This window comes from Ceratotherium simum, chromosome 17, assembly GCF_057802395.1.
Source record: "Ceratotherium simum simum isolate JZ-2026a chromosome 17, ASM5780239v1, whole genome shotgun sequence".
In the NCBI taxonomy this organism is placed as follows: Eukaryota; Metazoa; Chordata; class Mammalia; order Perissodactyla; family Rhinocerotidae; genus Ceratotherium; species Ceratotherium simum.
In genome coordinates, this window is record NC_141916.1 from 52,637,865 (window position 1) to 52,654,037 (window position 16,173).

The 16,173-nt window shown below is 40.5% G+C and overlaps 2 pseudogenes; both read right to left on the reverse strand.

Annotated features, from left to right (window-relative positions):
- Window positions 1-9,952: 9,952 nt before the first annotated feature.
- Window positions 9,953-10,464, reverse strand: LOC147914824 (ubiquitin-ribosomal protein eL40 fusion protein pseudogene; annotated as a pseudogene).
- Window positions 10,465-15,088: 4,624 nt separating this feature from the next.
- LOC101407542 (transmembrane protein 179B pseudogene) lies at window positions 15,089-15,960 on the reverse strand (annotated as a pseudogene).
- Between the last annotated feature and the right edge of the window lie 213 nt (window positions 15,961-16,173).

The window sequence follows — 16,173 nt, forward strand, 5'->3', positions numbered from 1 at the left end:
TGAAGAAAATAACTGCGTAGGTTAAAAAAAAGAAAAAAAAAGGAAGACATTGGCCACAGGTTGAAGTGAAAACGGCAATGATTCATCACTTTTTTCCACCCTGAAGTAACTCCTGAAAATCCAGAATTTCTATTGGTTTGTACAGGTTTGTCAACAGACAAATATCAGCATAATTAACAAAGAGTAAAATAGGTGCAGTTAGTCAATTCCTTAACCTTTCTATGTAGCATAGATGGCTGACACTGCAAGATTGCAAGGATACGGGCAGGCCTGGAGAAGCGAATGGTGCCTGAATATGTCGTCTACTTGTGTTCCTGAGGATGTCCAACCTCAAGGTTTGGACTTTTAAGGAGTTGCCATTTAAATCAGTGGCTTGTTACAATTGTCAAAAGAGTTCTTTGTCTAGGGTTTAACGTGTTCTTCAAATAATAGACTGGTCAACCATGAAGAGAAATTCTCTTTATAATCAAAAGCAATTTCAAGAATGTCACTGGAAATGCATTAAAAAATTATGAGTGCACTTGTGCCTCCCCAGCCTGACAGGATCTGACCCAGGAAGATGACAGGTAGATTAAAGAAAACGGTATGTACTATATTACTGGTATGACTGTAACTCTACCAAATGTGCCCTCTGGGAATGGCAGAGATCATGCTTCTGATTGTTTTCCCATGGCATTTTCTGTCGGTTTTTAAGATATCTCCCCCATGGGTGCTTCTTCCATGAATTTCCTCTATGAGAGCTATACCTCTTACACCTGTCCTGTGGGGTTCCCTCCTCAGCACCAGTCTTCTGGTGGTCAGTGTCCCTTTCAAGAAGAGCTGCTAGGATGGATGATCAGGGAAGCCACAGGCAGCAGCCCTGTCATGACAGACCAAATCCAGCCTCTGTCAAATGGTTATACACCTGGCTTACCTACACCTGATCAGCTTGCTAGTGAAGCCACTACCAACAAGACCTTCTGTCCACACTTAACCACCACAGACAGTGTGGTTTGCCTCTCACCTTAAGACATTGTCATGCTTCAGTCACGTGCCAGACCCTGTATGCCCCAAACACAAAAGCCAAGCTCCACGAGGGATTCTGAGAAACTCTTCACTTGGCTGGGATAGGCAAAGGGGCAGCCCTTTCTTCTACCAGAGTGTGAGGCTGGTGTGTGTGACAGGGAAGGAAAGCACAGCCCATCATCAGTTCTATTACCTTTCTTGATCATTTCCTCACCACTTTTAGATACTTCAGGTGGGTGATAACCTAATAATAGCAAAACTTGTTTCATAATCTCTTAGCATGTCTTACATAGATCATCTAGCCCCTCCTGTTCAGAGTTTTTGGGGCCTCTGATAAAACTCCAAAACAAATAGAAAAGTCGAATTTGCATCTGACTACAATGTATTTAGGGTTATAACTTTAAACTTGCCACCTGAAATGTTCTCACAAAATCTGCCCCACATTCCACAAGTTTGAATTCTCTCTAATTTCATATGTGGAAATGAGTAGATAGAATTAACATTAAACACTAAAAATGCATACACAGTACGATTCTGACATCAATTCTGATGTGTGGGTTTTTTTCCCCACACCAAACAATTTTCTGAGACCAGCTGGGTATCCTACAATTCAACTCAATTCTGACACTAACTATCCAGAGATAGCATCAGATTCCACAGGATAAGGGCTCAGTCCCACAAGACTGTCCCCAGCTTCAGATGGCAATCACAAGTCAGGTTGTTACCTGTGTTTCTGACCCACTGGCTACAAATCAGAGGTTCCCACAACCCCCTCCTTGGGCTCAATTAATTTGCTAGAGCAGCTCCCAGAACTCAGGAAGCCAGTTTACTTACTAGATTACTGGTTTATTACAAAGGATATTAAAGGATGTGAATCAACAGCCAGGTGAAGAGATACGTAGGCAAAGTCCTAAACAAAGGAGTTTCTGTCCTTTGTTCATGGCCCAGCATGGTGCCACATGGATACGTTCTGGTTCACCAACTTGGACGCTCTCTGAACTCTGTCCTTTTGGGTTTTTATGGAGGCTTCATTACATAGGCATGATTGATCAAATCACTGGCCGTTGGTGATTGAACTCAATCTCCAGCCCCTCTCCCCTCCCCAAAGGTTATTGATCAGGGGTTGGAACTTTTAGTTCCAACCCTCTAATCACTGGTTGGTTCCCCTAGCAACCAACCTATCCTCAGGTTACTAGGGATGTTGCTAGTCACCTCATTAACATAACAAAAGATACCTTTAAAGCTCTCATCACTTAGGAAATTCCACAGGTTTTAGGAGCTCTGGGCCAGGAATGGAACGAAGACCAAATATATATTTCTTATTATAAATCACAATATCACACATAGTTTTCTGTGAGACCAGAGCATCAGGTGGCAAAGCTGTCTGGCTCCTTCCAGCAAAAGCAAGTGAAAGCCCACATTCGCCACACTGTCCACCAGAGTGGGCCTGATGGGCCTTCTCAGGACTGCCCCCTGACACACTGATGTGCTCTGGCTCACAGCACCTTTAGGAGTGTTGGAAGAAAATACACTTGGGAGATCTAATGGCCTGTTCGGCAAGTCTGCTCTTTCAGCAGTTTTGCCACAGAGTAGGTAGCTTCTTCTAAAGTGTTTTTCTACAGAGACGTGTCCCTTTCCTTCTATTTTCCAAATATTGACATACGTGAAACGAGATACAAACAGATGTTTCATATCTTCTGTGGTGTACACGGCCCCATCCTGGGTAAGCATGTTTTGCTTACTAAGACATCACTGCAAAGACCCACCTGAATTGGCTGTACACTTTTTTTTTTTTGGTGAGGAAGATCAGCCCTGAGCTAATATCCATGCCAATCCTCCTCTTTTTACTGAGGAAAACTGGCCCTGGGCTAACATCCGTGCCTATCTTCCTCCACTTTACGTGGGACACCCCACAGCATGGCCTGACAAGCGGTGCGCTGGTGCGCGCTCGGGATCTGAACCCGGGCCGCCAGCAGCAGAGCGTGCGCACTTAACTGCTATGCCACGGGGCTGGCCCCCGGCTGTACTCTTGCCTGACTTGAAAACTCATGCTTGTTACCGAATCAAAGTTTACGCTAGAAATTTTCAGACTCACTTTGGAAAGATTATAGCAGATGACATTGGTGCCAGTGTAGGTAAAATTGATCAATGTGGAATATTTTGGTTGACATTACCGTATTATAGTTTCTAAATTTCTTTTTTTTTTTTTTTTTAATTTTTTTTTTAATTTATTTATTTTTCCCCTAAAGCCCCAAGCGACAGTTGTAAGTCATAGTTGCACATTCTTCTAGTTGCTGTATGTGGGACGCGGCCTCAGCATGGCCGGAGAAGCAGTGCGTCCGTGCGCGCCCGGGATCCGAACCCGGGCAGCCTGCATCGCAGCGCACGCACTTAACCGCTAAGCCACGGGGCCGGCCCTAGTTTCTAAATTTCTAATTGTCTTTGCTTTCTTCTCTTCCCCCTTTTTGTGGTGGTATACATGAAATAAAGTTTATTTGTTTGGAGGTAAATTATATCACTCTGTGGGTAACATTGTGTTGACCAGAAGAACTGATTGGTATATGTCTAATTAATAAAATATGAAAAAATCAATTACGTATTAATAAATGCCATTCGTTGGACTGGATTTCTCAAACTACAACCAAAAAAATTCTATTTAGCAATATCACCCAAAGTTGTTTTTACAGTTTTTCTTTTTACCAGTTATAGTTAAATCTGTAGTCCAATACATTCACCCCTTTTCCAAATATCAATTCCCCCCAAATCTAAAGGGATGGCTATGAACACTGAAAAAAGAAAATCAGGGCTATAAATGGATAAGACAGTAGAAAAAGCTCATTAGAGGAAACTGATGGCCCACTTATATCTATGTACATATAACTGTTAGTTACTTGACTGATTTTGGGCCTTGAGCAAGTGGACGCATGAGTCTTAAGAATCAGGAAGACTGCAGCACACATTTCTCTCAATTTCTCTAAGACCAGCAAGGGGAAAAGTACTCTTTTAGACCTAAATCACAAAACACAAAATGCCAAAGTTGGTAAAGTTCATTTTACTTCATTCTTTGTTATCTAACAGGAGAGAATTTGGGGGGAAAAAATCACTGTCATCGACTCCCAGATAAGATTCCTACAGCATCCTAATAAGTCTGAAACTACCACTATTGCAGTCAATTACTGCCACCATATACTCAGGAAGGTCTGAAGAAGGGCCTGAAATTATTTGGTAATTGAAGTAGATAACAGAAAATACAAAAAAAAAATTTATCTAGTCCTGGGATGACAATTCAGAACATTACCATTTGAGTTCTCATAGGTTGGGGAGGGGGAAACTATTTCTAAGAAGCCACAGAGTCGATTTTGGTCAAAAAATGGATGCTATTCTTTATTGTAAGGACTTCAATAAGATTGGCCATGGACATATACAATCGTAGGTCACTAAGGCTGGTTAACACTGAATTTTAGGAACAACCACGTTTTTAAAAGGTAAAGAAAAGGGCAGTCATACTGTCACAGACTCATCCACATTATTTACACAAAAATTTGGAAATCAGCTCGAGAACTAAGAGGCCTCCAGCCTGAATTCATCCCCGCTTGTGATAAAACTCAAAAATCTGACAATCTGGAAGTAAAACACAGGGACACTTTACTACCCTGAAAATTACGCCGAGTTCCCGCTTGGCATGGGGAGCATCACCACGCCCCGTCCAGGGCGCCCTTCTCCCAGGCGCGCTCCTGGCTGCAGCTCTGGGCCGCTTTTGCGTCGTCGTGACGCCTGTCGACGTCACCCCCTTCCCTGTGGTGACACAAAATGCCCCTCAAGGGAAAATTCTCTCACCTTACCTCCCTGCGGCGGTGACCGATAAGGAACAACTACTCCTTTTCTTCAGGCTTTCAGCAACTCCAGCCAACCTCGCCGCACCAGCCTCACCCACCCCGCATGGGAACAACCACACGCCTCAACCCGAGCGCTTCTCTCCCTTTTTTATATCGCTCTTGTTATAAACCGCGTACATTGCTGAAATATGGTTTAAAACCTTATCAAGATTTCAATCAACTTTCCTTGACCAAAGTCAAAATTTGTTGTCAGCTCACCCTCTTCATCTCCTCCCACCGCCATGCTTTCTCCGCTGAGGTTTGTATAACCTCCATCACTAAGCTGGTTCATGATGAAAATACTACTTACCCTCTAAAATGACAAACCGAAATTAATTTAATACACAATGACTCAAACAATGTGATATAATTTTTCTTCTATCACATTGGCAAATATTTTAAAGATTGATTACACCAACGTGTGGGGAACCAGGCCTGCTTTTTGGTGTAAGTTAGTATCGCCTATTTGAGCGTTCAAATCTGAAAAGCACACACACAAAAAGGAAAGAACTCTTTGGCTCAAAGAACTCTCATTTAAACAAAAGTCCTGATGTCATATTCCTTTAATGTTTAATTGTAATACTGCTCTTCACATTTTTATTCCTCTCAATAAATAAAGTCTTTCTTTTTCCTGGAAGTCTCAGATGTGTATCCAACTTCCCACTTCCCCCTTTCCCAAAGCTGGAAATATCTCTTATTCATGCTGAGAGGAAACACAATGTGGTCTTTAAAAGCATAGGCACTGAGGTCAGACAGCTTGTCCTGAGCCCAGGACAGCTGTCAATGTGACTTTGAGCAAGTTACTCAACTTTTCTAAGCCCCAGTTTACACAAGTGTAAAATGAGGCTAATGTCAGCACAATGAGGATAATGTCAACAAAGAGTTTGTCAAATCCAAACTCTAACTATGTTGCTGGTGCATACTAATCACTCAATAAATGTTGGCTATTATTAATATAATAATTAGTTCAAACTTACCTTTGAATCATTTTCCCGAGATCAGAGAAAGTTTGGAGCTACCCAAGTTGTCTGGGAGAATTCAGAGACAGTAAATGTGATTTAATTCCTATATCTTTATAGTGTGAGATTGGATGGGCTTCTGGAGGAATCAAACCAATAGCATCTGTGAACTTAATTCTGTCACCAGAACCAATTCCTTCCAGATAGTTCCCGTTTTCAATGCCTCTTATCCATAGAATAAGCATTTTGTTTTTTCCCTTTTATTTTATCCTGAATGTCAAATTTTCTGAGTTATAAACCTAAGACTATCTTCTTATTGGCACTTAATTATTTAAACACAGCATCTTGGGGGCCGGTGCTGTGGCTTAGCGGTTAAGTATGCACTCTCCGCTGCTGGCGGCCCAGGTTCGGATCCCGGGCACTCACCGACGCACAGCTTCTCCGGCCATGCTGAGGCCGCGTCCCACATACAGCAACTAGAAGGATGTGCAGCTATGACATACAACTATCTACTGGAGCTTTGGGGGAAAAAACAAATAAATAAAAATTAAAAAAAAAACTTATAAACACAGCATCTTAGGTCAAATACTTTCTCTTGATGTTTTATGATTTTCTCTGTTGTAGGAAGGTTTAAAAATATAGAATTCTAAGCGCTTCCCCAGATTTACTAAATAAGAATCTCTAAGATCAAGCACTCAGAAACTAGTGTCTTCATTACTTGGCATTAATTCATATTGTGGAGAAGTAGGAAATTATCATGAATTTAACACTTTAAAAAATTAATTTAAATTTAATTTGTATCTTTTTTTCTGTCAAAGATGTATAACTAATTCAGCCCATTTTCTTGAATTTTAAGAATTCACCAGAATATATATCAGTATAGATTCTTAAAAAAGAATTGCATTGTAGAGGCAAATAACATAAACAAGCTGCTTTTGTGAAAGCAAAAAATGTCTAATGATTTCACATCAACTTTATTGTCCCAATGTCCAAACCATAAATCTTTCAGCTTTCTTTCCATTGTCAAATAATCTATACAACAGATGCACTCACTATCCTTCATTCTCTGCAACTTCTTCCACCAAGTGCTCTACTTCCAACGCTATTTTTTTTCTTTTTATTTGCTCAAGGAAAGAGAGGATGACACTGATTTCCAGTGTCTACTTACTTGGGCAGAGCATACCAAATATTTTCACATTTGTTTGTTTTTTATATATGCCAAACAGACATAGATCCTTTATTAGTACCAGATTTATATCTACCAAGAAGTGTGTGCTAATATCATCACTCTTAACACCTGTGATTTAATCAAAGCAGAAAGGTGAGAGAATGAAAAACTGTGGTTCTCGTTCTTGATTGCATATTGGCATCACCTGAAGTGCTTTAAAACCTACTAATGCCTGCCTGAGCCCACCTCCACAGTGGTTCTAACTAAATTGTTCTAAGGTGTGGCGGGGGCTTCGCTGGTGATTCTAATGTGCATCAGTGGTTGAGAACCACTGATACAAAGATGGTCTGTTGCTATATCTAGGGTGAGTATGAGGGAGTCTGTTGCTCACATACCTAGAAAGTCACTAGATAATTTGTCCAATGGCTGCATCTCCAATCAACATACTTTAATAAGCATCTGTGATAGTCAGAGATCAAATCATAAAGAGAATTTCCATTCCATCTGTACCATTTATTTTATTTCCATACCATAAGAAAACTGAATTATATCCTTTGTTTGCTAGAAAATAACTACTTAGTTGAGGAAAAATCTAACCCTTGATATTATCTTCATTCCTTCTCTTAAAATTCTCCAATAATTGGATAAGTGGGTATGCTGGATGCCTTAAATGCATAGTCTATTTTTTCTATTTAATTTTATTACACCAGTGGTCCTGTACATTACAGAAAATTTAATGAATAGAAACAAGCAAAACAATAAAAAATTAAAGCCATCACTTCCATTCCTAGCTGCCAGAAAAAACCTATTTTAACATTTTGGCACATAGTCTAGATTACCCATACACATATTTGCCATCTATATGGTAAGTAGCCAATGAATATTTATTGAATTAAATATATTTTTTATAAATATTGCATCATACTGCAAGTAATATTTTTTGTCAGTGTACATCTCATTATTTCAGATTTAGTTTCTTTACATCTTCATTAAATTGAACATTTTTCATATGACTATTGGAAATGTGTTCTTTTTGTGAACCTGCTGTTTATACACTTTGCCCACTCTATCACTGGGTGCTCGGTTTTGTGGCCTCTTGACTGCCAAGATATGGATGACATCTACCTCAGTTCTGATCACCATCATCTCTGTAACCTCCACTACCACGGTATAATTGGTCTTGAAGCCTCCTTAATCCAATCTATTCTCCACTCTACAGTTTATCTCATCACTTAAAACCCTTCAATGATGTTCAATCATCTTAAATATTTAGTACAAAATCCTTAGCCTGAGTTGGAAAAGCCTTCAGCCTCCTGACTGGTTTCCAGTTTAGAACAGCTCTAATTAATTTTTCAATTTAAATTCTACCTGACCACAACCCAGATTAAAACTCCCAGTGGCTTCCATTTACCCTCAGCCTCTAATCCCAAAAGCCTAATTCTCTTCTCAAATACTGACTCAAGTCTTGTTTCTGGTCACTGCCTCGATGATAAATGTGTTTGGAGAGTAACTTGAAGAAGGTAAGAGAACAAGTTGTGCTTTTATCTGGAGAAATAACTTTCTAGGCAGCACAATAGCAAATGCAAAGGCCTAAATTGGGACCACGCTTGGCTTGTTGACTGAAAAAAGCAAGGTGAGCAGAGGCAATGGAGCAAAATGAGTGAAGGGCAGTATCAGTAGAAATCAGAAAGGTTGCAAGGAACCAAATTCTACAGGATTTTGTGAGTCATTGTCAAGTCTTTGAGCCATAGGTTGATATTATCTAATTTACATTTTAAAAGGACTACTCTGTCTGCTATGTTGAAAGTATATGTTGAAACCATAGTCATGGTTTGGGAAAGAAAAAGGCAGAAGCAGAAAGAGTTATGAAATATATCTAGTTTAGAGATGATGGTAATAAGAAATAGTAGTATGCTGGGTATATTTTGAAGAAAGAAAAGAAAGATTTTCTGACAGATTGAGTTTGAACTACAAGAAAAGAAGACTCAAAGATGCCATCAAGGTTTTTGATTCAATCAACTGGACTAATGGAGTTGGCATTACTAAAATGGAGAGAGCTGAGAGTGGGTCAGATGCAGTGAAGGGGATCAGGATTGAGTTGGGGAATTTTAAGTTTGACTTAAATTACCTATTAGACATCCAAGCAGAGATATTGAATAGGGAGTTGGATATTCAAGCCTAGATATAAAAATCTGGAAGTAATTACCATTTGGGTGGTATTAAAAACCTTGAGATTGGATTACCAAGGCTAGGGCCATATATATATATATGTATAGGAGACAAGAGATATAGGGATTTAGCCTTGAATGACTCAGTAGGTCCGAGGTCCGGGAGAGGTAGGGGGAAAGAGAAGGGACAAGCAAAGAAAACTTTGAAGGAGCAGCCGTTGATATAGAAGGAAACTCAGAAAATGATGTTGTCCTGGATACCATGAGAAGACAGCTTTTCAAGATGGAGAGAGCTCCTGACACTTCCAAAACTCCTGATGCTGCAAGTAAGATGGGGATTGGGAATTGATCATTAGATTTTTGCAATGTTAAGGTCATTAATTTGTGACTTGGATGAGAGAAGTGTACGTGGAAATTGGATGTGAAAGCCTGATTGGAGTAAATTTAAGAGAAAATAAGGAGGAAAAAATCACCAACATGCCATCAGCAAATACAGAGAACTCTTTAAACGAGTTTTGCTGTAAAAAAAAAGTAAAGAAATGGGGTGGTAGCAATAAGGGATGTGGGATTCAAGAGTTTTGTTGTTGTTTTTCCTAACCTGGTAATAATTACAGTATGTTTATATTGTGGATGGAAATGATAGAGAGGGGAAAATGATATAACTAGTACATGATTTGAATCCCACAAACCTGAAGTTGCAAATTTTAAGATAGAATTAGTAAACTCGAATTTAAATTTAAGTAATTTTTTTTTTTTTTTTTTTTTTTTTTTTACTGCTCCAGTCAATGAAAGGGAACTTTATTGAGGCCCCAGGGCCACAGGCTCAGGCAGGAGGCCGCTCTTCCAGTGAAGGGGGAGCCAGAGGGGCCTTATTTGTCCTTCTTCTTGGGGCGCAGGTTGTTGGTGTGGCCGCACTTCTTCTTGCGGCAGTTGACAGCGCGGGGGTGCAGGCGAGCGTAACACTTGCGGCAGATCATCTTGTCGCAGTTGTATTTCTGGGCAAGCTGGCGGAGGGAAGGTTCGATGATGCCACCCCGCAGGCGAAGCACCAAGTGGAGGGTGGACTCTTTCTGGATATTGTAGTCTGAGAGTGTGCGGCCATCCTCCAGCTGTTTGCCCGCAAATATCAGACGCTGCTGGTCAGGTGGGATGCCCTCCTTGTCTTGGATTTTAGCTTTGACATTCTCAATGGTGTCACTGGGCTCAACCTCGAGGGTGATGGTCTTGCCTGTCAGGGTCTTCACAAAGATCTGCATCTCTGCGTCCGCTCGGCCGCCTCGTTGAAGAGCAAGGAAATTTAAGTAATTTTTTAATGTGCTTAAGCAGTTTAACTATAGTGTGGTCTATAATCCTGGGCTTATGTGAACACTTTTTAAAATTGAGATATAATTTACAAACCATAAAATTCACTCTTTTAAAGTATAAAATTCAGTAGTTTTTTAGTATAGTCAAAATGTTGTACAACCTTCACCACTATTTAATTCCAGTACATTTTTACCACTCTAAAAAAAAAACCTATTAGCAGACACTCCCCATTCTGCCCTACCCTAGTCCCTGACAAACACTAATCTATTTTCCATCTCTATAGATTACTGGAGATTTCATATAAATGGAATTATACAGTGTATGACCTTTGGTGTCTGACTTTTTTCACTTAGCATATTTTCAAGATTCATCTACATTGAGCATGAATTAGTATTTTATTCCCTTTTTGTGGCTAGATAATATTCCATTGAATGCATATACCATATTTGGTTCATTCAGTCATCATTTGATGGACATTTGGGTTGTTTTCACTTTTTAGCTATTATGAGTAATGCTGCTAAGAATATTCACATAACAAGTTTTTGTATGGACATATGTTTTCATTTCTCTTGCATATAGTACCTAAGAAAGGAATTGCTGGGTCATATGGTAACTCTGTGTTTCACTTTTAGAGAAACAGCTTTTCTGCTTCTATTGAAGTGATCCTTTGGTTTTTGTCCTGTATTCTATTGGTATATTAAATTGATTGATTTTCATGTATTGAACCAACCTCACATTTCTGGGATAAATCCCACTTGGTCATGGTGTATAATTATTTTTATACGTTGCTAGATTTGGATTGCTAGTACTTTGTTGAAGATTTTTGCCTCTGTATTCATAAGAGACATTAATAGTATTCTTTTCTTGGGATATCTCTGTCTGGTTTTGGCATCAGGGTGGGATGGTCAGTTTTATGTGGCAACTTGGCTCCACTACAGACCCCAGTTATTCAGTCAAACACTGATGTAGGTGCTGCTCGCTCGCATTTTTAAGGTATTTTTTTGACGTAATTAAAATCCACATCAGTTGACTTTAAGTAAGGGAGAGTATCCTAGATAACCCAAGTGAGCCTGATCCAATCAGTTAATGCTTTAAGAGTAGAGCTGAGGCTTCCATGAGGAGAACAACTTCTGCCTGTGGAGAGCAGCTTCTCATGCTGAAGGGTGCCAGCCTTCCTTTTCTGACGGCTGCCCTAAGGATTTCGGACTTGCCTAGACTGCTCCCACAATCATGTAAGCCAATTCATTGCAATAAATCTCTTAATATTTATCTCCTGCTGGTTCTGTTTCTCTGGTTGAACACTGACTGATAACGTAGGGTAATTAATACTGACCTTGTAGAATGAGTTGGGAAATATTCCTTCCTCTTCTGTTTTTTGGAAGAGTTGGCGAAGGGCTTAATTGTTATGTAAACGTTGGTATTTACTGCTGCATTATATTCCACAGTATAATATGTGAGTTTTTTTCAGCTTGGCAGATCTGAGTTTAAATCCTAACTATGAATCTTACTAGCAGTGTGAGTTTGGGCTGCTCTTTTTCTCCCCTTAGGATAGAACAGTGGATCAACCTGGGACTTATGTGCCTGTGTTTTCTGTGGTGGTCTCCGTTCTCCAACATCCGATCCACATCCTTTGCCTGTTCTCGAGTCTTCTGGTTTTGTTTTGTTTTCTTTGTTCTTTCTCTCTGTAGAGCAACCTTGATCTTTGGAATTTTGTTGAGGAAAAGTGAATGAAAACAAAACAAAACAAAACACAAATCCCCATGATTTTAGTAGTCTGTATGCCCGATTGCAGTCACTTGTAGTCAGGCATCCTCAGTGAAAATTAAATTTTTTCTGCTAATAGTTAGGATTTCAGTGATAACAGAGTATAGGTTTAACCCCAGCAGAGTTGAATAGTTAAATAGGAAGAGAGGTTTTATTATACAAAGAATATGTAATCTTCTCAGTCAGAAAATGGAGACTGTGTGTGTGTGTGTTTTATTTTCTTTTTTTTTTGCCTGCCAGTGATTGGCAGGTGAAATTAAGCAGGCCGTGTGGACTGTAGCTAATTAGAGAAAACAGATTCCATCTAAAGAGGGCAAGTACTCCTCAGATCCAGCCAATTGTTGATTACATGGGAATTAAGAACCATCAATTTCAGATTTTTTTTAAATCTGGACATTTGAATTTTAATGTTGAATCTCTTGATTTTCAAATGTTGGCCATAAATTCAAGATTTTGCTTTAAAAAGAATGCTTCATGATATAAAGAAAACATGTCTCTTTGCTAAATTCTGCCCCCAGCTGCCATCTTGCAACTTCTCACTTAGTGATCTCATTTATTTCACGGCTTCAGTGATCTTCAAAGGTGAAGTAAGTTCATCCTACCCGCTATCAGATTCAGGATCGTCTCCCACTAAATCGCTGTCCTCAGGAGGCACTACTATCATCCCCTGGACAGAGCCAGAAACCCCGGTAGTCATTAGTTTCATTTCCCTTTCCCTCACCACCATCCTCCAATCTTCAGTTGGAACCTCAATGTCTCCCAGTGCCATTCACTTCTGCATTTTCTCTGCCACCTTCCCACTCCCTAAAGAGCAAGTCCATTACCATTCTAACTAATACCTATCTAACTAATGCCCTCCTTATCAGCTATTGCTCCCTTCTCAACCATTCTCCCTTGGCAGCTAGAATCTCTTTTAAATACAAATTTATTTATGTTACTTGCTCTGCTTAAAACCTCACAAAGACTTACCATTGTTCTTAGCTAAAATACCTAAACCTTGAACTGTATAGAGAATTGCCTGGCATATGTATAAATGTTCAAATTACAATTAAATTAATAAATTTGTTGTTAGTGCTGTTGAGTCGATTCTGACTCCTAGCACCCCTGTGTACAGCAGAGCGGAACCCTGTCTGGTCTTTTTGACCATCCTCTCACCTTCCAGCCCTCTATCAGACAATGCTCCACTGCTATTCACAGAGCGTTCATGGCCGCTTTTTTCAGAATTGGGTGGCCAGGTCCTCCTCCTTAGTCTGTCTAGTCTGGAAGCTCCGCTGAAACCTGTTCATCATGGGTGACCCTGCTGGTATGTGAAATACCGGTGGCATAGCTTTCAGCATCACAGCAACACACAGCCCCCACAGTATGACAGCTGACAAACAGTGTGACTCCCTGACCTGGAAACAAACCTGGGCCTGCGGCAGTAAGAGTGTCTAATCTTAACCACCAGATCACTAGGGCTGGCAAATTAATAAATATATAATATGATAAAAAAAATTGTGAAATCAAGGAAAGGAAAATTCCAACTTGAATAGAAGGTTAAATGAATGAAGAGGAATAGAGTATAAAAAGGCAAGCTATTTGATCTTAGTCAGTTACTAATTTTGAGTCAAGATTTGATTCAGAATTATTGATTTGAGTTTCTTGACTGCCAAAGTTAAAAGGGACACATGATCAGTATTTTGAGAGAATATATTAGTTTTCTGGAGAAAATAAAGTTTTTTCTGTGACAATTTTTTTAAATAATAATAATTTTATCTGAGTATAAATGTAACATATGACTGTTACAGACTAGCATCTCAATTAGCCAGTGAAATCACCTCTGGGACATAAGTCTGAAATTACATCAATAGTATACAGAAGAACTTGTCCTCCTATTATCTATATCAGGAAAATCCGTATACCTATCAAGAAACATCAGTTTTAAGTATTAAAAACTTGAAAAGAAAGAGTAGAAAATAATCCTGTTTGACCTTACTGAAAAGTCAGATGACTTTCCTCTCCGAATTTTCGGGAAATAATTGCTGTCACCCCAGAGTCAAGGAGCAGGACTAAACACAGGTTCATCACAAGCATCAGTAACCGTACATGTATAACTGAGCACATGCAACTGAACCCACAGCTGCTAACCACAAGTTCAAGTCTAAGGGGAAGTGAACAAAAGCTACTATTGAGTTATTGCTGGCAATTTCTCCTCAAGGAAATAAAAAGTGTAAAAGTGGTCAATAATGGAGTATTCATTCTGAAGCAGACTTTATAAGATCATTTGATCCAGTAGGTCTGGCACAGGGCCTAGGGAACCAGGATTCACTGTTTCCTAGGTTCAAATAGCTTTTTATGTAAGAGACATCTACAAATGCCTAATTTTAAAAAGTATGTGGACCAAAATGACTATCGCATAAATGAAAAGAAAATTTGAAGGTCCCAGAATGTAAGAAATTTCAATATGTAAAATTTAATAACAAGGAAAATTATTGAATGATTCCCCAGAAAATCGATTTCTCTGTAGCCTAGTAAGTAACTTAAGTCTTATCCCCAAACTTGAACCTTCTCTCTAGAGATAGCTTTTCTCATTTTGTTAATGATTCTATTTTGCCTTAATCATAATCTTATTCCCAACTTTCCCTTTCACATCTCCATTTCTTTTCTTTCTTTTTTTTTAAGGAAGAAAGTTTATATTTTGGTACAAAAACAGCTGTAGGAAGAGAGATGGAGGAGGCCTGTCATCATGTTTCCCTCCTGGAGGGAAAACTGAGGCTCCCATCATAAACAGGGCCATGTAGGGGCAAGAGATTGCAGGCACTTGGGCGCAGTCTTTGGCTGCAGGAAGCACTGTTTTGTTACTCTTCACGAACGCGAGAGGTGTGGCCCAACGAGAGCATCTGTCTCAGAGCTCCACTCAGGGTCCCCCCCTCCAGATGCCGGTACGGGGTGGCTTCAGACTTACACTGTGCGACCTGGAGCACCAAGGCCCCACACCAAAATACCAGATTCACCCAAGAAGAGGTTTCAGCATTGTGTAGGTTGGAGTAAAACTGCAGAGCGGTTCCAGGGGGAGACCAAGGAATTTTCTGGGCTTCAGAGCAGCTATATGTAACGTTCAGGGAGATGATGGATTTGCAGAGAGAACTGGTGCCAAATCGAAGGATACAGGCAGACACTAAGACCAGGAAGATGGCTACAGCTGAGACAGCCAGTGCAATGCAGAGCCCTATCCGGCCTCTGTGGGAGTCCTCGGTGCAGCTGCTGCAGACCCAGAAGAGCAGAAGCAGGAGACAGTAGAGGGCCAGGAGGCCAGAGGCCCCAGCCGCAAAGTAGCAGAGGGATGGGGCCGAGAGTCGGGATAAGGCCAGGGAGGAGCCATTCTTGGTGGCCACACCATACAGGGGACAGCTGCCACTGAAGGAGCCCTGGGTCCGGGTCAGCGCCGCGGCCGCCACGGCCCCGCACAGGAAGGCGGCCGCGAAGAGCACGAGCTCGACGCGCTGCAGCCAGGGCAGCACCGTGGCGCCCTCGCTCCCAGGAAGCGCCGCCGCGGGAGCCCCACATCTCCATTTCTGACTGAAGAGATTGTTTCCGTATATGAAAGGTGGTGTTTGGGGAATAGAAGGAGAGAGGAATGATTGGGTAGCCCAGGATGCTGATAATGGAAGACGTTGAGAGCAGAAATGATCCAGGATGCTCGGTAATGATAGTACCACCAAGCATACATACTCCATCAGTATCACCCATGTACTGTAAGGACCTGTAAATCACTTTCAACAATAAAAGCAAATGTTTATTGAGTTCTTAGCATTGGTACTGTTTTTGGCATTCTTGGGCCTCACAATTATATGGGGCCTATTTTACAGCCAAGGAGATGAAACACAGAGAGGTACAGTAAATTGCCTAAGGTCACAAGATCATTAATTGCAAAAATTGAAGGAGTATCA